General features: G+C 41.7%; 1 protein-coding gene across 1 annotated transcript in view; it reads left to right on the top strand.

Moving 5' to 3' along the window:
- Positions 1 to 873: 873 nt before the first annotated feature.
- The window catches only part of LOC126249606 (synaptic vesicle glycoprotein 2B-like), a 343,706-nt gene continuing 321,107 nt past the window's right edge, over positions 874 to 23,472 (top strand). The window contains exon 1 of the mRNA XM_049951273.1: positions 874 to 933. The gene's annotated coding sequence lies outside the window, so the exon portion shown is untranslated. The remainder of the gene's footprint in view (positions 934 to 23,472) is intronic.

Consider the following 23,472-nt stretch of genomic DNA (forward strand, 5'->3'; position numbering starts at 1 on the left):
GAGTTATATTCCTTCACTGTTGCCCTCCATGAGGCTGATTGTCTGTCTGGCATGCCACCTGATGGAGACTGATGACAGTCCTCAAGGGAATATACGCGCGTTTTCGCAAAAGCGTATTTTACCTTCCTCTGTAACGCTCCATAAGGATGTCCATACTGTATCTATACACCTGTAAACTTCTATTCCTTCCCAGTCAGTTTAGTTCTAGTATTTGAACGGTGGTGAATGTTTTCACAGGGGTGATTTATCAGACTCATATATATCGCTCACTTTAGATGCCCTATAACAAGAATTTATCGTTCGGAAGACCCCATTCGGACTATACCAATTTCTTGATTTTCCTTTTGGTAGTTCTAGTAACTCTTCCATACATCAAATACACGTACAACAACGAACTTCCAGAGTCTCCGCTTGTTACAACTACACTGTGACTAAAACGAGGAAGTACCCAGAAGGGGGGAACGGAATCGAAATGAATCGTCAGAGAATGTATTACGTTATTTCATTGCTTAATCAATGGAGCTAAAGTTACATAGAACTTGGTAGTATGAGCCTACTCATCAGCAAAACGTTGCACCCAGTCTGGCCTGGGTGCATGTACTGATTCGGTTGGTAATGGTTTCATAAAGCCGTTGTATTCTCTCCTGAGGCATGCTAGCCCACAACTGTTGTGACTTTGTAAGTAGGCTGTTTATGTTTTCTTATTGACAACGTTACGTAGCGCTCTGTATGAAAATCACTGGCTGTGCTGTGTGCAGTCTGTGGCTAGCTCGCATTGTTGTCTGCCATTGTAGTGTTGGGCAGCGGCAGCTGGATGTTAACAGCGCGTAGCGTTGCGCAGTTGGAGGTGAGCCGCCAGTAGTGGTGGATGTGGGGAGAGAGATGGCGGAGTTTTGAAATTTGTAAGACTGGATGTCAATTATGACTATTAAGGTAAATACATTGTTTGTACTCTATTAAAATCTTTCATTTGCTAACTATGCCTATCAGTAGTTAGTGCCTTCCGTAGTTTGAATCTTTTATTTAGCTGGCAGTAGTGGCGCTTGCTGTATTGCAGTAGTTCGAGTAACGAAGATTTTAGGTGAGGTAAGTGATTTGTGAAAGGTATAGGTTAATGTTAGTCAGGGCCATTCTTTTGTAGGGGTTTTTGAAAGTCAGATTGCGTTGCGCTAAAAATATTGTGTGTCAGTTTAAGCACAGTCTTGTATAATTGTTCAAAGGGGACGTTTCATATGTCGACCCTTAGCCGAGGATACCTCACTGGAATCTTCTGATTTTTCTTGTAGTTTGTGTAATTAGTGTAGCTATTGTTTATTGCTAGCGCGTAATCATAGAGAGAATTTCCTTTGTAGTTGTAGTTTTTCATTGTTGTACAGTAAAACAGTTGTGGCATGCATGTAGATTTGCACCAAGTATTTCGCAGCTGCAATTAACTAGATATTATTTTCAGTGCTATGTTAATGTGTTCTCTTATTTTTGCTCTTCAAATTGTGCTTTTCTGTGTTATTGTGTGAAATATTGTGACAATATTGGCGTGTGAAAAACGTAACACTAGGCTACAAAGTAAACTGGGAAATAATAGTGACGACGAGCGTAGCTTATCAGCACCACTCTGTAATGAATTAACAGACATTCAAAGTGGTAATTTGGTAATTGTGCATAGGGAAATGGAGCGGGCCGCAAATAATGGCGTAGACAGTGGAACAATTAGTGAACAGGGAAGCATTATCGATCGATCGGTCGGCAACAGCTCGCCTCAGGAATCCGAAATGACAGAACACAATATTGCAAATACTGTAGACTCAGGTTTTGGGTCCCCACCGTTTTCTCAAATAAGTCAAGACACATTTTCTGCTCGTCAAAATGTAAATGTTGCCGGTGCAAATGCACTGCCGAAAAGCATAGAGGAACAGATTCCAGACACTAATACATTATTATTGCAATTAATGCAGCAAATGAAACAAAATCAGAGACAAACACAGCAACAGTTAGACACAATGGAACAAAATCTTCAAAAGTTAGACACAATGGAACAACACCAGAGACAAACACAGCAACAGTTAGACACAATGGAACAAAATCTTCAAAAGTTAGACACAATGGAACAACACCAGAGACAAACACAGCAACAGCTTCAAAAGTTAGACTCATTGGAACAAACTCTTGAACAAACACGTGAAGATTTAACTACTGAGTTACATACCATTGAATCGAAATGTCAAAAAGCCTGTAATGACGTAAAAACACAAATTTGTGAGCACTTTCAACCTATTTTTTCGCGGCATGAAAATGCATTACAGAATCACGAAGCAGCCATAAAAGAACTGCAAATTATTGTTCATGAAAATCATGAGACCTTGCAAGCTAAAATTGACTCAGTTGCATCTAACGATATGGTTACGCAACTTGCAAAAACTCAGGAAAACTTAAAGGACACAGTAGATACGATTTCAACACAAATGGACACTCTGAAACTTGGTTCAGAAAAACATACAGAGGAAATAATTTCACTATCGGATAAAGTAGCCGAACTTTCAGATCAGTTCACTAACTTATCTACAAAGGTAGATGATGATCTGAATGACACAACACCTGTAGCCTTCACTGACACTGAAGAGTATGAAGAAATTAGAAAATTCAAACAAAATCAAAATCAAATCAATACACAGTACAAAAGAGAAATCCGGGAAGTGCAAGATCAGTTGGCCCAAGTAATACAAGAATTACGTATTTCAGAGGACACTCGCGCCCCAATACGGGAAGAGGGACATAGAAATACGGAACAGCCACAAAATAATAATACAGCGCATTTCGGAAATTATGAAAGAAATTGGCAAGGTGCACCGAATTTTGAAATGGAACCGCCGAAACGACGTAACAATGACCGATATGCGACTCGCCGACATGATGACTTTGACTATAAGCTGTTCATTACTACATGTAAATTCAAAACATTTAAGAATTCTGGCAACGACATTCATCCACAAGCATGGCTCCATCAATTCTCTCATTGTTTTCCTCCCAACTGGTCGTTAGAACACAGATTAGAATTTATGTGTGGCTATTTAGAGAATGAACCAGCTGTAAGAATGCGATCGGTCATTCACGATTGTCACAGTGAAGGAGAATTTTACCATGCCTTCCTCTCAGCATATTGGTCTCAAGCTACACAAGACCGAGTAAAACATAGCATCATGATGATGAAACACTTTGAACAATCTGAATTTTCCAGTCTTGTCAAATATTTTGAAGACATGTTGCATAAGAATCAGTATCTTTCAAACCCATACAGCCCCTCAGAACTCATCCGCATTTGCTTAATCAAATTGCCTGAACATTTACGACATATTATTTTGGCAGGACGTTGCAAAGACGACATTGAAGCTTTTCAGGGACTCTTACAAGAATTAGAAATTGACACAGACAGTCGCGGGATGCGAAAACAGGAAAACAATCACTATAGGTCACATCCATCACAATTCCGTGACGACAGAAATAATAACTGGACACGACAAGGCTATTCTTACAACGCAAATCGTGAACAAAACAGACCACCCATATGACAACCACTGGCAGAGTAACAATAGTTACAGAGAAAGATCGCATTTCCGTAGTAATGAATATGACAGAGATTGCCTTAGAAATAGACAATATGGGAACCAAAACAATTATTATCAAGGGAGACAGAATAACTTCAGACGCAACAGTTCAGCGCGCAGTTACGATTCCGGGAGAAATTCTCCACCACATGACCGATAAACAAGAAACTATGTAAACTACCGACATGACGACAGACGAGATAATCATAACGACAGACCTGAATTTTATCAGAACTGGCGAGCTTCAAACAGGGCAGGGCCTTCTCGTCAAGGTGAATTTGTAGAAGTTAGGTCTCCTAATCCCAATAACGTCGCGCGCCAACAAAGAGACAGACAATGACTCGCACAGCAGGCAGCCGCGTGCGCCAGCTGGCTCAGACAAAAATAACATAGACGCTAACCTTGAGAAAAATTCCAGCATTCTTTACCGACGTATACGACATGATAATTATCTTGAAGTTGAAACTCTGCGTACTAGAAAGGGTAAAGGATTGCCCCACATTTCACATGTAGAACCATTTATTGAGAGATAATCTGCCTTTTTAACTTAGTCTTTGCCATAAAATTTTTCACTTCACGTTACTAGTACTCTTTTTCAATCTTAGAAACTGTTAACATGCAACTATGTTTTAGAGTTAACTATCCAGTCAAGAACCAAGAGAACTTATTTAAACAGAAATTACGAATGCATTGTTATTGTGAACAGACGACACAGTGTTATTGTGTGTGTACATTCTTGCTTGTTAGTTGCTCGATTACGTAACGACTATAAGGCTTACATACTTAGAACATATACTGCTAATGAGATTTTAATGCAACATTTTGGTTTACTTGAAAAGACATTCCTTATTTGAAGTAGTTTGTGTGAGATTAAAGATGACTTAGTATTTGGTTTCTGTGACAGCTACACGATTTTATCACGACACTACTAATGAGTGACAATTTACAATGTTGCTTTTGCGGTGTATCTGTTTTATATCTGCACAGTTTTTTCTGAATTATTCTGGAAAGTGAAACATGTTTTAGTAGTATCTTTTGTGGTATAGCTACAATGAGACTGCCTTTTCCATAGCACAACAATACGTTACAGCACAGTACTTTCTTCATCACAACAATAAGCGTAACAACTACGATATCTGTACGCAAATCATTTCACTTTTGTTTATCATGAGGTAAGTACATTGACTTCTGCAGAACTTAGCTTTCAGAGGACGATAACTACGACACTTTCACAGAGATTATGTTGCAACAAGGCGCACATTTAGCGCTACAGGACACGTATTTGAGTGATTAATTTTGCACTTAAATTATTTATTTTTAAAGATATTTGAAGTACAATGATACAAAGGTTTTCCGTGATACATTTCATTCCACTGCTGTAATCTGTAACACCTGAGGGTATAATTACATTAATCCTCAGGGGGGTACACGCTTACTTTGTGTACCATGTGTTTGGAAAGCACAAGGAGCCCTAGCTAATATGGTACTTGCTTATACAACTTTACTCATCGGTACCATATTTCTCTAACACACAAATTACACAGCTATCTGATCATTTAACTGAGAGATAAACTTTTTTTTTACTACATCAGTGACACATGTTTACGCAATTACACAGTTGGGTAACTTCACACTTACGAAATTGTATTTTGTCTGTACTTTGTGAACTGTTCACATTTTTTCGGACCCATTGTGATATTATGAGAGCTTCGAATGATATATTTGGTATGGGATCACGATTTTTAAAGTACGTTTGAGGCAGATGACACTTTTGACATGAGCAGAGAATTTTTTTTTAGGTTTTGAAATTATTGGAGGAAGCTACGACGATTTTGAGAGTTGACTGAGGTGTTATGTTGTTATTATTACGATGACTATGTGTATTATGCTGTTGCGGTATGTTTATGATCAATAAGCTGATGCTATATGAGTTATTTGAGTATGCTACGTATCTGTTATGATGAAATATTGAAGAAGTGTCGACGAATAAGGTAAGGAATAATGAGTAGTGGTTAGGGACTCTGGTTTGTGAAAAAGGTTGTTGGAAACCAAGAATCGTACTTTAAGAGTTATGAAATGTATGTAAATGCCTGAATGTATTACAATGCCGACGAAAATTTTTGGACTCTGTTATGTCAATAGGATTTTTTTTCTACAGATTTGTAACGCTAATTCTTGACCTGTGAAATATTTTTATATGAGACTGTCACTGTAGCAGAATCTGCTGTCGTAAATATTTCCGTAAGAAAGTTAAGTGACCACCTGCACGTAATGCGTCATGGGCACCCAGATGGGCGACAGTCGCCTGGAAAGAAGTCATTAGTGAGTGCCTTTCAGAGGCACAGGTGAAAAAACAGAGGCCATTATCCTCGCTATTGACATTCCTTTGTAGAAAGCATCGCAAAAAACGACACGGTCGAACTTGAAAACATATGATTATACTGTGGAGCTCTTAATTTATGATATTTACTAAAATGCCTAATGAAACGATGAGAAACATTTCACGGCTATTGTCTTGCTAATTGAGAGAAATGCCATATGGCTTGCTTTATGTATTTATTTACTCATTTTGTTTAATATCTAGTTTCTAGCTGCACTGCAGCATTGGTTAAAATAAAATTTTGTAGATATACTAATATAAATATTTTCTGTCTACAGATCGAGTAAATAATAATTTTTTCAAAAAAATGAGGGAGCACAAAAAGACATTTACCTTCACAGGAACTGCATTCATAATTTTCTTTCCAAGTACTTGGTAATTTCTTTTGTAGAATAAGTTGTGGTGCACCACTTTAATTACATAGACATTAATATGTGAATATACATTTCCCTTGTCTGCGTTGTTGTCTTTAATGTAATATTTTTTCTGCTTGAGCTATGTCATGTTTAGATATAGGTTGTTTCATTTGCTGCTGCTGTTTGCCAGGCATAATTTTATTGAATTTGACTTTGTATTACTCTGTTAAGCCAGTGTTACTACTGATTTATTTTTCTTGTTCGCTGCTCATTGCGTTATATTAGTTGTAATATTGCTGCTTGCTTGCCCAATTTGAATATTTTGTCATTGCTGTTTGTGTTAATTGTTTTGTACTGCTGCATTGCCTCGTCCCTTAGTTTAGCATCTGAGCTCAGTAAATTTAAGTTAGCTTAAGAGGCGGTAGACTATATAAGAGAATGAGTTGCGATGAATTGGAAGAAATGCATCGAGAAGTTATACGAAAAAAGTACAGAAAGCAGGTATAGACAGGACCTTTTGGGAATAATGATGAACGAAGGGAGATCTCCAAGAAAAAAAAGGTTTTGTGTGCAAAATACTGCAGTACCAAATGTACACTGAAAACAAACCCTGTCCTTTCCTCCTGTGTTATTCTGGTATGTGTTTGTGCACTCTTGTGTATTTGTGTTTTTCCTGTCTTTATGTGTTTATCTGATAAGAGATATGTTGTAGAATTTTTCAAATACTATGTTATTTTCTTTGTAAAGATGTTTAGACATTATTTATTCTGTTTTGTTTTAATGCTCATGTTTCGAAAGTTATTCTGATCTTTTATGTATGTACTCATGTCATAATTCCTGTAACACTGACGTACATGTTATTTCGATTCTTTTGTAAAGCCTGTACTACAAATGTTCTCTGTATTGTTATGTTCTTTAATGATGTATTTTGTACCTTTGTAATTGTATTCTTATGTTATAAAATTGTAATGGACACCAGTTCATCAAATTAAGTAACGTGTAAGTTCCATTTCACTGCACACGTTTCTGTTGGTCATAGTATATGGACAATATGTGAGAAGTAGGGACTGTTAGTGTTTGCACGTGTGTTAATAATTCAGCAAGGGACTGGATAACAGCATTGCTGGTTCTAAGGACAATTAAAAAACTTTGTGAGTGCACAAGTGGTGGTTTATGGACTTGCTATATTGTCCGCAAGACTCTTCGATGGTGATTGTGCACCTGCACATTTGCAACAGATGGCTGCTGGCCGTCTCTACAAGGACTACAGTGGGTCTGCACCTTTGATGACCCACCAATACCATTATTTCTACAAGGACTACAGTGGGTCTGCGTCTTTGCTGACTCACCAGTACCTTTATTTCTGCAAGGACTGCAGTGGGTCTGCGCCTCTGGTGGCCCACCAATACCGTAATCACTACCAAGACTACAGTGGGTCTGCTCTGTGATGACCTACCTACCAATACTCTTCAAAATTTCGACTGACTCTGCTGTGGGTTTGCTCTGTTGTGGACCAATACCTGTCTGCATGTCAAGAGTCAGCACTGTCTTTCCGTTGGAAGGACAACACTACTTCTTCAACATTGCATGGAAATCCACTACTTCCGTGTGCATTTTCTTTTACTGCTCAGACTTTGAGAAAAACACTGCAATGTTACTGTGATGAATGATCAGGACTGTCTTTATGGACTGTGAGAAAATTTTAGCTTTTGACCAACATTGTATCAAGAAGTCTGTGCATTTGATATCTTTCTTACTGTAATTATTAAAATTTTTTTCAAATCTGTATTGGCCAGTACCCAAAACAATTTGTAAAATTTTTTTGTGGGGAGCATGGGGGCTATGTAAATAGGCTGTTTATGTTTTCTTATTGGCAACGTTACGTAGCGCTCTGTATGAAAATCACTGGCTGTTCTGTGTGCAGTCTGTGGCTAGTTTGCATTGTTGTCTGCCATTGTAGTGTTGGGCAGCGGCAGCTGGATGTTAACAGCGCGTAGCGTTGCGCAGTTGGAGGTGAGCCGCCAGTAGTGGTGGTGGATGTGGGGAGAGAGATGGCGGAGTTCAGAAATTTGTAAGACTGGATGTCAGTTATGACTATTAAGGTAAATACATTGTTTGTTCTCTATTAAAATCTTTCATTTGCTAACTATGCCTATCAGTAGTTAGTGCCTTCCGTAGTTTGAATCTTATATTTAGCTGGCAGTAGTGGCGCTCGCTGTATTGCAGTAGTTCGAGTAACGAAGATTTTTGGTGAGGTAAATGATTTGTGAAAGGTATAGGTTAATGTTAGTCAGGGCCATTCTTTTGTAGGGGTTTTTGAAAGTCAGATTGCGTTGCGCTAAAAATATTGTGTGTCAGTTTAAGCACAGTCTTGTATAATTGTTCAAAGGGGACGTTTCAACTCCTCCTTTACATCCTGGGTACTGACAGTGAGTCGGCGTTGACGTCCGAGCTAGTCCCACATATGTTGCATCTGAGGATATTGCTGACGACGGGAGTACCTCAAAAGCGCAGACAGTTCAGAGAGATGAGTGGAAGAGCATTGTTCTGTTGAAAAATGGCACCACAATACTGTGACATGAGAGGTAAAACTGGAGATGCAAGACGTCCCTGACGTACCTACGCGCTGTAAGCCATACGCAATGGTTAGCAACACCATAACACCGGTGTGATATCTAGAACATTTGGAAAATGGTACCTCTTGACGTATTCGTCGACGATGGTCATCCAGGACATAACCGCGATTCATCTCTGAACACAATAAGACGCCTTTCATCAGCAGCCCGTGCTTTCCGGTCATGACACCACTGCAGAGGCACCTATTTGTGTTGTAGTGTTTACCGTAGCCTAGATATGAGACGGTTATTTCCTAGCCTGGCTGCTGCTAGTCTCCGACCAACAGTGCGGAATAACAAAGATATGGTTGGGGTCCTTTACTTCTACATGATGGCTGGTGCAGATGTGAAGGAGTTTAGAAGTGCTTTCTCTGCCTCGTGATGACTGGGTGTTGTGTGCTGTCCTTAGGTTAGTTAGGTTTAAGTAGTTCTAAGTTCTAGGGGACTGATGACCATAGATGTTAAGTCCCATAGTGCTCAGAGCCATTTGAACCATTTTTTAATTTAGAAGTGCTTGGTGCACAGGATGATGACCATCCCTTGTTGTGGTCAGACGTAACAGATCGGGACCCCGATGACGAGTATGCTTACCCTCATGTTCCCATGCTGTCCAACATCGGGCCGCTGTCACATCTGAATGATCCACCAATCTGGATATTGCTTGATTACACCAGCCAGGCAAAAAGAGGCCAATAAAGAGTGCCTGTAGGTGCTGATAACGCTGCCTCGCACGATTACGCACCACTTTGTAAGTAGGCTGTTTAGGTTTTATTTTATTGGTAACGCCACGTAGCGCTCTGTATGAAAATCACTGGCTGTGCTGTGTGCAGTCTGTGGCTGGTTTGCATTGTTGTTGGCTATTGTAGTGTTGGGCAGCTGGATGTTACCAGCACGTAGCGTTGTGCAGTTGGAGGTGAGCCGCCAGCAGTGGTGGATGTGGGGAGTGAGATGGCGGAGTTTTGGACAGAGACAGTAAATTTGTAAGACTGGATGCCATGAACTGATATATATATATATATATTGTGACTTTTGAACACTATTGAGGTAAATACATTGTTTGTTCTCTATCAAAATCTTTCGTTTGTTAACTATGGCTATCAGTAGTTAGTGCCTTCAGTAGTTTGAATCTTTTATTTAGCTGGCAGTAGTGACGCTCGCTGCATTGCAGTAGTTCGAGTAACGAAGATTTTTGTGAGATAAGTGATTTGTGAAACGTATAGGTTAATGTTAGTCAGGGCCATTCTTTTGTGAGGATTATTGAAAGTCAGATTGCGTTGCGCTAAAAATATTGTGTGTCAGTTTAAGCACAGTCGTGTATAATTTTTCTAAGGGGACGTTTCATCTTCCGTGTCCTTCACAACTATCAGTTGCATCTTCCCCTGTTCACGCCCCTTATATACCACACCACATTGATATCATACGAAGTCTTCTGGGTGCTTCAGCTTTTTGGCAGGCAGTGTATATACATGATATTATTGTTACTGGTGCTAACATCGAAGAGTTAACAGAAAAATTATAAAATTGGCTTGAAAGTTTGAAACCTACAGGACTTATATGCAATTTAATGTCTTGATAACTTTTTCAGTGGTTGGTAAATGGCATAAAAAGCGATATATTACACACTGAACTTCATTTTCGGTCCGCTTCGGTAGCTATGTGGTTAGCACGGCAGATTGCCAACCACAGGGTCGTGGGTTTGATTCCCGGCCGTGTCGGAGGTTTTTTCCACTCGGGGACTGCATGTTGTGTTGTCCTTATGTTCGTTTCGTCATAATTGACATTCCACTGTTGAGGTGGCTGTATGGGCACCTACCGAAAGCCAATAAATTAAAAAAAATACTTAATTTGCGGTCTATCAATGACATTCCAAAACTACAAAACTTGAAAGAGCTACAAGCAGTTATAGGAAAAAAAATTGCTATCGTTATTTTCTATCCAGTGCGTTGCTAGTCTCCAAACTCCTATACCTTTTTTACTACATAAAAAAGATGAGGTGCCTTTCAAATAGAGGCCTGAATGTGAAGAAACATTTCAATATCCGAAACAGGAACTACGAAGAGCTCCATATCTTGTAAAATGCTCACACACTAAACTGTTAGTGCTTGGTAGAGATAGATCAGACTATGGTACTGGTACAGTGACATCCCATCATGATCAAAACCTGAATGATTGCGTTTCTACAATTTTGATATCATACGAAGTCTTCTGGGTGCTTCAGCTTTTTGGCAGGCAGTGTATATACATGATATTATTGTTACTGGTGCTAACATCGAAGCAAACTGAGAAGATGACGGTCGCTATCATTTATGCACTTTGCAAATTTAATACTCAACTTCACATAGTAAAATTACATTTAGTACCCGACCACAAACTTCTGTTGGTACTGTTTGGTCCTAGGCTGTCGTTGCCGTACCACATCACATGTAACCTGTAGAGATGGGCTTTATTTTTAAGTGAATACTCTTGTACTATTTACGATAGCAGGATCATCAACAAGTATTAACACTTTACACTGAAAGCTCGTTAAATAAGTAGACGCCTACTGTAGCAGAGAGTGCTCCTATTTATGCATACATAGAATACTCGAGGATGCAAGATTTCTCAAAAAAAAGTTGATTCCCTGATATTTCCCGGTTTGATATCCAGCATACCGCGCCAGTGCATCTGGGTAGTCACATCAGTCCTGATCGGGTTCTGGATCTACATCTACATCTACATACATACTCCACAATCCACCATACGGTGCGTGGCGGAGGGTACCTCGTACCACAACTAGCATCTTCTCTCCCTGTTCCACTCCCAAACAGAACGAGGGAAAAATGACTGCCTATATGCCTCTGTACGAGCCCTAATCTCTCTTATCTTATCTTTGTGGTCTTTCCGCGAAATGTAAGTAGGCGGCAGTAAAATTGTACTGCAGTCAGCCCCAAATGCTGGTTCTCTAAATTTCCTCAGTATCGATTCACGAAAAGCACGCCTCCTTTCCTCTAGAGACTCCCACCCGAGATCCTGAAGCATTTCCGTAACACTCGCGTGATGATCAAACCTACCAGTAACAAATCTAGCAGCCCGCCTCTGAATTGCTTCTATGTCTTCCCTCAATCCGACCTGATAGGGATCCCAAACGCTTGAGCAGTACTCAAGAATAGGTCTATTACTGTTTTATAAGCGGTCTCCTTTACAGAGGAACCACATCTTCCCAAAATTCTACCAATGAACCGAAGACGACTATCCGCCTTCCCCACAACTGCCATTACATGCTTGTCCCACTTCATATCGCTCTGCAATGTTACGCCCAAATATTTAATCGACGTGACTGTGTCAAGCGCTACACTAGTAATGGAGTATTCAGACATTACAGGATTCTTTTTCCTATTCATCTGCATTAATTTACATTTATCTATATTTAGAGTTAGCTGCCATTCTTTACACCAATCACAAATCATGTCCAAGTCATCTTGTATCCTCCTACAGTCACTCAACGACGACACCTTCCCGTACACCACAGCATCATCAGCAAACAGATGCACATTGCTATCCACCCTATCCAAAAGATCATTTATGTAGATAGAAAACAACAGCGGACATACCACACTTCCCTGGGGCACTCCAGATGATACCCTCAACTCCGATGAACACTCAACATCGAGGACAACGTACTGGGTTCTATTACAATCCCATATGCTCGTACCTTAGTTAGGAGTCTGCAGTGGTGCACCGAGTCAAACGCTTTCCGGAAGTCAAGGAATATGGCATCCGTCTGATACCCTTCATCCATGGTTCGCAAGATATCACTGCAACACACATTTAAACAGGTTAGACACATATGAATCCGTCCAGGCTGAGAACTCAGTCCCAATACAAAATGGTCACTTTCAGAGTAAACACCCGTTAACAGTCTAAATCCGTTAACAAATGATAATTAGAGGCTGTCCGAGGCAGTGGTTCCTTTCCTCATTGGCTGTAGGCGGCTGATTTAAGACTGGCATCTGCTGTCTTCAAACTGCTGCTAAGTGCGAACTTCAGACTTTGTGGGGGATGTACTCTCACTGAACTCTGTCACTGCCAAGCGAAGAACTGAAGAACTGCTGAGGAGGAAATAAAACCAAGACTGATACATCTCATCCGCGTCACTGCCTGAGGCCACTGGCAATAGCGCGCGTCCTGCTCTTTGCCTGCCCAAGCAGGGTGGTATCATCGTCGTGCCCGATTGCTGCACGTGATGAGGCGTGGCAAAATCTAGCGACTGCCACCTCTATGGATAATCGCCATAGTGCTATATGCTTTTGGCCTCTTGTAGATGGAGGCGCGCTGACATCCAGCGGTGATGAAATGGTGGACTACCAGTAGGAGTAGGGACTTGGGACATAATAATTGCAAGAGATGTGGGTTGAAACACTGACCTGTACATCACCAGCCAGTAACTATAACCACTACACCACGATGGGCGTCAAACAGGATGTGGTAACGCGGTTTAAGCCATCACCTCACGATCTAAATGTTGTGTTATTGTCATATTTACTGGCTCATCCTGAATCAGAATTCAGAGTACAGGAAGTGGTCTGTTTCCAACTCTCTGATGCAGTCTGGCATGCGATGGACAGACTTCTCATAATGCCACCACATGCGACCGTCCTAACGATACAGTTTTAAGGAAGGTAACTGGTTGAATACAGAAAGGCTGGTCATACTATTTCTCTTCCTACACAGTGAATATTTATCGAAGTTATTTTTCAGAACGGCATTGATTGTCAGTGGTCCAGGACGTTCCACTGCTAGCTACAGAACTCCATTCTCAGCGGATGATCCACCTAATCGCAACAAATAATTTGGCCTCCTCACCATACAGAACACTTACCCATTACGCAAATGAGAGCCTTAGCACACTACCACATCTATTGGATGGCCATTGATTATTAAATTGAAGTCGTTGTGAAATCATGTCCAGAATATGTTTCAAACAATCGGCATCATCAAACGTTTATTCTGTTTGATCACAAGTGTTAGAGGTATTGAACAGCTGGATGTACATCGTGCAGTACCATTCTTTAAGTCAAAGTGTTAAGTCGTGGTTGACGGATTTTCGAAAATTCCATACGTTACCAGATTCTAGTCCGAATCAATGAAGTCTGGCATTCTCGAATTTTCCAGTATTTTTGTCATTGAGGTCATTCTTAGAGCCTCCATGATGATCAATGGCAATCAGTAGTCACCAGTGTTGTGTGCACACAAAGGCATTCAGAAACTATTCACGTAACAGTTACACCCTCAGTCGAAATGGGAGGTGGAATTAATGGCACATACATTTTAAACACAGAATAAGAAAACAGTGCAGACCACCTCAACGCGGGAAATTCTCACAGTTTTTCTGAACTGTTTTTGGTCAGCCTCCATTGTCAGAAAGAACCCAGCTGAAATGCTCCATGGGCGATAGCCATAGACCCCGCTTCACCTTCTGACCCTTTGGTCACATCTGAAGGCTTCCTTCCAACAATGTTACGCTCTGGAAGCAGTGGCATGGGCGTATTTCTTCAGCAGACACTTAGACTGGCCGTCTGCAACTATCAGCAGATCCCTAGAGGCGTCACCTTTACGAAGTGGTATCTGATAGTTCCTGTTTCAACGGATATCATAACAATCTTTGTCTCTCTCAACAGCAAGTGGATGCGCCCACATATAATCTCCGCCACGGGTTGCAGTCGCAGAAGTTCCTGGCCTATCAGTATATGTCACGCCAGTCGCCACAACATGCTTCCAGGTAGACCAAGTCGATGTAACCACATGTGATCTCAGCCCTATGCCACAACAACAGGGCCACATGCTCTCGGCGCCACAGCAATCACCTCCACAACACCTTCGCTCCCCTTCATTGCGACTCTAAGCACGCTCTCTGGCGATCCGGCAAAGGGAATTTACAAACATTTTAGTTTAATTACATCATCTAAAGCACAAGCTATCCGTTACCTGCGACAACGTTCGTCTAGTTCCGTAATTAACATAAATGGAAAACATAAACTGCTAGCAACCCGCTCCGGCTTCGGAAGGGCAGTAACAAGAATCTACGTCCAACATTAACTAAATGAGTACAATCACCTTCGTATAACATGTGTGATGAAAGCACTGCACACTAGGAAAATTGTCTGGAGGCATGATTTTGTTCCATATTGGATTGGCGTTTTGAGTCATATATCATGGCATAGAAGGGAGCACATAATGATGTAAGTACTTTGTTTACAATCAACGTAAATATTGTATGCGAATCATGAGTGTATGTGAGTGTGAGTAGTTCAATATGAATAGGAGTAGGATCTTTGCTAGGTGTTTTACGCCCTAGTCGAGAAATGAAAAACAACGCCCCCTCTTTTTTACTACTATCGGTCCCCTCCCTCCCCCCTCCACAACTGCCAACATCCAACGACACGACCATGCAAGTCTCCTATTATACTCTTTATCTTTAAACTAAGGCGACCAGACGTCCTCATTTTCTGGGGACAGTACTCATGTTTCATTGTCTTTCCTCAATTCCGTTAAAACTGATTGAGGACAACAAATGTCCTCAGTTTCTTGTGTTTTGTCCTCAATTTTTAAAATTCCCCAAAGTAACTGAAGTAAGAAGAATGTGCTTAACGTTTTTAACTACAACTCAACTGAATATGCCAGCGCAACCAGATCTGGCATCAATTACTCATTTTATTTAATTGTAAGAAAATGGACTAATAAACGTGTGGGACTATTTTCAGGTGCGAATTAATTTTTCCTTGAATTTCGAAATCAGAAGTAGTAGTAGGGTGATGGAGTTTGTGCAACACTTTTGATATCAAATTGATATGCAAATTAGTTAAACTGATCTATTCTCACCCACGACCACGTCCTACCCCGCCCCCAGATGATGTGACGTGTTTTCTCAACGGCACGTGTGCCCCCGCCCCCTCCTCCCCCTCCCACTCCCCTCCCCAAAACCCTCCCCCTCACTCACCCAACCTACCCTATTGGCGGAAGTTTCGAATTTTGGCGGAAATTTCGAATTTTGGGGGGAATGTCGAACTTTCGTGGGAATTTCTTTGTCCCGTGGCTGTGCTGACTCCCACCCCACCACCCCCAATCAAGAATCGGCGGGAAATTAAAACTAGCAGTACTCTTACTGGGACTCGAACAGTAGTCCTCCAGCGCAGAAAGCCCAATTTCACCGTCCCCCCCCCCCAAAAAAAAAAAAACAAATAAACCACCACAATCACTTGGAATTGACAATAAATTAAAACTGGTAGTACCATTTCCGGGATTCGTACCCTGGTGTGCCTTGACGGAAAGCCCAAATGTACCCCCCTAGCACAATTAAACCACCAGAGGCGCATGGAAATGACGGGAAATTAAAAATGGCGGTGCCCTTTCTGACACTCGAAACCTGATTCCACTGGATGGAAAGCCCAGGTGCTCCCTCTAACACATGGAAACTGTCCAGATGCGGGAGAGGAAGGTTAAGGGGCTCCGGAACGCCCTATACTTGCAATGTTAAAATAACGCTTATAAATTACATCTTTCCTCACAAAGTATTTGAGGTAGGAAGTTGAACTTTTTACAGATTATTTATTGGAATATGGGCTACAACTTAACACAGGGATTTTACAAAATTTTAGTTCAGTTATTAAAGATGATTTTTTTCAATTGTAATGAAAATTCACAACATTTTTTGGCAATTTTTTATTTATATATTCAAAAATATACAGTTTTTTGGAAAAAGGCTGTGTTAAATTATGCAGAAGGTACTGTGTAACATTTACTGAAAGTTTGAAACAAATATGTTTGGAAGATCCTTAGAAAACATGTAATTAGTATGAGAAAATAAAAGTTTTGGGAATCGAGCGACAAAGATTGGATTAACTTTTTAGTGCATTCCAGGTCCATAGGATGGATTATCTTCATCCTCTGCAAACTCCTCCTCCAGCTTCCTCTTGTTCCTCCCCCTGTTTACTCTTGCTTGTATTTCTAGACTCTTTACAGCCCTGTCTGCAGCCCGAAGGCGTTCCTTGTCTAAAGCAAGCATCGCTCGTACCATGTTAGAACCTATCTTCATTCCCATATTTCTAAATACCTTGCACCTTACAATGTTGCCATCATTGAAAGTCGCAACAGCATCATACACACCAAAGTGAAGTGTTTCTATTCCAACAAATACAGTCTTGGGGATTCTCGACCATATAACACTATTTACACTTTCATTGGGGTTTTGAGTTTTTCCGTGAATACACTTTTTCAACAGTTCAGGTGCTGCTAAGTCTCTGAAAATAGGTTTTATCACCTCCATTATTGCATGAGGCAGACTATGCTTACGAGTGTACACTTCACCAGTTAGCAATCCTTTGTTATATTTACACCAACTGTCTTCTTCTTTGGGACACAAGCTATGTTGGGGATTTTCATCGTCTTTATTGTTTACAGTAATAACACATACCTTTGGCTTTCCAACATTTCTCCTTTTCTTAAAAGCCTTCAGAGGATATCTAATAACTTTACTTTTACTCATTATTATACTTCAACAACACAGAGACTCAAGAAACAGAATTAATTACGAATATTTTCGAGATAACGACAGAGTACATAAACATGAAACAATCGACAATCACACCAGCGATATATATTGAACCATCACAGGTTAGCCACAACACATACTTTATCTCACATCACTAAATTGTACCTGATGAACACGGACGTTAATAATAACACCATTTGACAGCAGTTTAACAGCGCCACAGTGGGTCACGCCCATGTAGAACACATTTCAAAAAAAATTTAAAAATAGTTGTAGTCTTCGGAATTGAATAAAATATATATCTATTAAAAGGTAATAGTCTGCAGATTCAGAAAACGCAAAAAAGTGAAAATTGAACTTTTCATAATTTTGAGCCTTTCCGGAGCCCCTTAAGCTAGTGTACTTTACTTATTTTTGGCCGGCGGCGGTGGTCTAGCGGTTCAGGCGCTCAGTCCGGAACCGCGCGACTGCTACGGTCACAGGTTCGAATCCTGCCTCGGGCAAGGATGTGTGTGATGTCCTTAGGTTAGTTAGGTTTAAGTAGTTCTAAGTTCTAGGGGACTGATGACCACAGATGTTAAGTCCCATAGTGCTCAGAGCCATTTGAACCATTTGAAGTTATTTTGGTCGGAAAACTGACGCAAAGATCGATCCTAATTATATAATTAATCACAAAGATTGGGCCCAATTACACAACTATATACATAGCTCTACACAAGGACGGCATAAAAGCACAAAACCACTCCAAAAATTGGCGACACCATACAACTGGTGTTATCCCGCTAGGAAAAATTTCACAATACCACCCGAAACTAGTGAAAGACATGCTCAGACTCGACCGTTCACCTACAAGGTGGCAGGGAAAAGGCAGGGGTGTAAGGTACTGCCTTTACTATATTTTCAACTGGCGAGATGCTGGTGTTGGACAGCGAGGAGTTTAAAAAGTGTATTACCTGAAAGCATACAGTATCTACACTACTGGCCATTAAAATTGCTGCACCAAGAAGAAATGCAGATGATAAACGGGTATTCATTGGACAAATATATTATACTAGAACTGACATGTGATTACATTTTCCCGCAATTTGGCTGCATAAATCCTGAGAAATCAGTACCCAGAACAACCATCTCTGGCCGTAATAACGGCATTGATACGCCTGGGCATTGAGTCAGACAGAGCTTGGATGGCGTGTACAGGTACAGCTGCCCATGCAGCTTCAACACGATACCACAGTTCATCAAGAGTAGTGACTGGCGTATTGTAACGAGCCAGTTGCTCGGCTACCATTGACCAGACGTTTTCAATTGGTGAGAGATCTGGAGAATGAGCTGGCCAGGGCAGCAGTCGAACATCTTCTGTATCCAGAAAGGCCCATACAGGACCTGCAACATGCGGTCGTGCATTATCCTGCTAAAATGTAGGGTTTCGCAGGGATCGAATGAAGGGTAGAGCCACGGGTCGTAACACATCTGAAAAGTAACGTCCACTGTTCAAAGTGCCGTCAATGCGAACAAGAGGTGACCGAGACGTGTAACCAATGGCACCCCATACCATCACGCCGGGTGATACGCCAGTATGGCGATGACGAATACACACTTCCAATGTGTGTTCACCGCGATGTCGCCAATCACAGATGCGCCCATCATGATGCTGTAAACACAACCTGGATTCATCCGAAAAAATCATGTTTTGCCATTCGTGTACCCAGGTTGGTTGTTGACTACACCATCGCGGGCGCTCCTGTCTGTGATGCAGCATCAATGGTAAGCGCAGCCATGGTCTCCGAGCTGATAGTCCATGCTGCTGCAAACGTCGTCGAACTGTTCGTGCAGATGGTTGTTGTCTTGAAAATGTCCCCATCTGTTGACTCAGGGATCGAGACGTGGCTGCACGATCCGTTACACCCATGCGGATAAGATGCCTGTCATCTCGACTGCTAGTGAAACGAGGCCATTGGAATCCAGCACGGCGTTCCGTGTTACCCTCCTGAACCCACCGATTCCATATTCTGCTATCAGTCATTGGATCTCGACCAATGAGAGCAGCAATGTAGCGATACGATAAACCGCAATCGCGATAGGCTACAACCCAACCTTTAGCAAAGTCGGAAACGTGATGGTGCGCATTTCTCCTCCTTACACGAGACATCACAACAACGTTTCACCAGGCAACGTCGATCAACTGCTGTTTGTGTATGAGAAATTGGTTGGAAACTTTCTTCATGTCAGCACGTTGTAGATGTCGCCACCGACGCCAACCTTATGTGAATGCTCTGAAAAGCTAATCATTTGCATATCACAGCATCTTCTTCCTGTCGGTTAAATTTCGCATCTGTAGCACGTCATCTTCGTGGTGTAGCAATTTTAATGGCCAGTAGTGTATCATTGTTTGACGTCAGAGTTTGCTACAAATGGCTGCTCAAAAACCATCCTGTAGTCCAGGTAATCGTAGTCAATACATGCTACCACAACTGATGGAAAAAAATTTATCACAGTTCTAATTAATTACACTTCGAATTTGTCATGGAAAAACCAGCACTCATAATGAATGGGTCATAATGCAGCACTTCTACTGTGGAAAATCGTCGTCCTAAAAAACTGCATAGGGGGCGTCGACAAACTGCCGAAAATCGTGGCCCTCTTCCTCCCTCTCTCCCTCCGACCCTCCTCCCTCCACACACCTGTAGGGGAGACAGGTTTCTTGAAATGGCCAGATCCTCCGCCGAGCGTCTCGCGCCCCCATACCACCCTCTAAGGCTGCTGCCCACACTTGGCCTTCCATCATCTGGACGCCACCTTTGGGCGACAATACTATGCCACTACAATAGCGTGTATAGTCAACTAAACTATAGGAGATAAAAGGACGGCCGCCTCAAGTGCAGTTTGTTCGTCTGAAGTATAGTGACACAGCCGCCCCTAATGGTTATGGAGCGCACCTGTGGTGGCGACCTGACACAGAATAGGTAGGCCCCCAGTGCTTCCAATAGGCCTCTCGTTCTGCGATGGAAAACACTTTAACTTCGACTACTTTGCTGCGAAAATTACCGGTCACAGCAGAATGATTTCGTTATCTCGAAAACGTCATCGGAGTACAGAAAAAGCGAGAATACAAACTGTAAGGAAAAATCATCTATATTAGGCAATTTCTTCTAGCTTGTAGAACAAATTGTACGACGTGAGGCATGCACATGAAATAACATTAGAGAATACAATCTTTCATGCCATTGGCTCACATGTCGGAAGAAACAATATCATTTTACATTCGACAACAATAAGCTATAATTCAAGAGAACGTAGCCGTTTTGTACACTGTGACATGCCCCCTTTTACCAGTGTGATGCTATATCATACTAGCGTTTACGAAACAAATCGTGAGAGCCTGTCTCGCCCTGGGTAGGTGGGAGATAGAAATTTCGATAAAAGATATTGCCACAACGAAAAAGAAAAAAGAAACTCTTGTCAAGAGTCATTCCATGGTGCCCTAGCCATGTCTTCCAGCCGCCAGGCGGCATGTCATTGATATCAATTTGATAGACTAATTAATTAAATTGGTCATGAGAGTCACTTTGCATGGCGAATAATTTTTTTTTTTCAGCAATCTGATTACACTCGGCAAGTAGGACAACTGGGAATCCATGGAGGGAACACAACGTTCTTTTCGAGGAACACTATTGAGAAATGACATCTGAAGCTGACCACAGAGGCATTCTACAGCCCACAACACACATATCGCGTAAGGACCGCGCTATTAAAATATATTACAATCACCCAGCATAAAAAGGGGTCTAGAGTCTATAGAGGCACACATGGGACGCTGGTAGTGTTACGCTTTCAGGCAGAATTGCTGTCCGCAATTTGGAATCAAGTCTATCCACTCGACCACATATTTGCCTTGAAGACTGTAGAGACGTCTTTTAATGATTACAGCCACTGGTGAATCATATCCGTGCCACTCTCGTATCTTGGAACGAGTCACCTTTTTCTCTCGAACCTATCTGCTAAGAATCCCATACACCAAGAGCTCCAGCGCTGTTTTCTAGACAGTCCCTCTCATCTTTTAACTGCTCCTAAGTCTGTGCCCCGCTCTCCCTGCAGCTTAGTCCATGTGATGGTTCCAATTCAAGTCTGACTTGTGCGGAAGTCAGAGAGCACTATATCTAAGACCTTTTGCATCCTGTGGGGAAACAGGATGAGCTGAGTTAATGCGATAGGAGCGCGTTTTGACCACTCGGTGGAAATAGGAACATGGTGTCATAGCTCAGCCAACATTCATGTTTATCACTCAAACATATGTGGCAATCCTATTAAATATACAGGTTTTGGTTCATTGCAGCAGGTGGTTCGTGATCGAAGTAGCTTGCACAGACCAGTGTAAAGTTTTATCACATGTACTGTAGGTTGACCATATCCAACAGACTATCAATCACACCGAGGGTTCCTGTATTGCTCATTCATAAGCAGTTTAATACATTTTTTTCGGTTGTAACACACCCAATCACTGTACTCCGCCATACACTTTGTTTTTTTCTACCATGACTTAGAGATCTGTGTGAGCTGCTGCTAAACCGACATTTACACGTTTCGATCCTCTGGCTCCCATAGAAAACTGAACATCACATGGCATAAACTATACAGCTACCGCAGCACAGGCTGGTAGAAATAAAACAAACACGCCATGTTTCTCATAGACAAAAATGTGGAAGACATCGCAACAAAACTGGAAGAGTTTGCGATATTGTAGAGCGTTTCCAACATCTATTCGAAGGTGATTATCTGTACAGTTAATCTCATCCTCCCATCGAATGGGCAGCGGATGTTCTTTTGCTCTGTTTCGAAAACCATTGTGCCTTCATTTTGCAGTCATGTACATGATGAAATGAAATGAAATGGCGTGTTACGAGGGCCTTCCGTCGGGTAGACCGTTCGCCTGGTGCAAGTCTTTCGATTTGACGCCACTTCGGCGACTTGCGCGTCGATGGGGATGAAATGATGATGATTAGGACAACACAACACCCAGTCCCTGAGCGGAGAAAATCTCCGACCCAGCCGGGAATCGAACCCGGGCCCTTTGGATTGACAGTCTGTAGCGCTGGCCACTCAGCTACCGGGGGCGGACATGTACATGATTACTGTTCCAGTGTTGACCATCACCGGAAGGTGCTGTTCACAACACATGTGAGGTAGCACAAGTAAAAAGAGGTATTGTTATCTTTTTGGCGAAAAAAGAAAATAAAAATAAAAATAAACACATGTATAGGGCATCGCAGCATATGAAGATATGACGAGTCTGTAGCAATGAGGAACACTTCCAAACAACTGTATTAAGGTGATGACCTCTACATTTAATCCCATGTTACAAAAATGGTTCAAATGGCTCTGAGCACTATGGGACTTAACATCTATGGTCATCAGTCCCCTAGAACTTAGAACTACTTAAACCTAAGTAACCTAAGGACATCACACAACACCCAGTCATCACGAGGCAGAGAAAATCCCTGACCCCGCCGGGAATCGAACCCGGGAACCCGGGCGCGGGAAGCGAGAACGCTACCGCACGACCACGAGCTGCGGACCCCATGGTACACAGCGAGAAGTAGCATGTGTCCAGTGTTCCGACAAGGCTGCCTCCATCTCCCGGAGTGGTGTCAGTTAATCATTATGTGGTAATCAACTGTGTATCCAGTGGACAGTCAGGACGGGGAAGACACCATTGATATGGAGCGATATGGAGCGATGTAATACAGACCACAGTTGATAGCGAGATCAATTTTATCCAGAAGTCAGAGAGAGCGATATCTACCACATTCTGCAACCTGTGTAGAGATAGAGTGAGCTAAGTTAATGCTATAAGAACATGTTTTGACCACTTGGTGGAAATGGGAACATACTGTCATTGCTCCTCCACTCGTGTACGATGTGTAAGGTCAGTGCCAAACGAAGCCTGCTCCTGCAACACGACGTAGTATAAACGACAGTCTGAACAGTTACGGCGGTG

Source organism: Schistocerca nitens, chromosome 3 (assembly GCF_023898315.1).
Source record: "Schistocerca nitens isolate TAMUIC-IGC-003100 chromosome 3, iqSchNite1.1, whole genome shotgun sequence".
NCBI lineage: Eukaryota > Metazoa > Arthropoda > Insecta > Orthoptera > Acrididae > Schistocerca > Schistocerca nitens.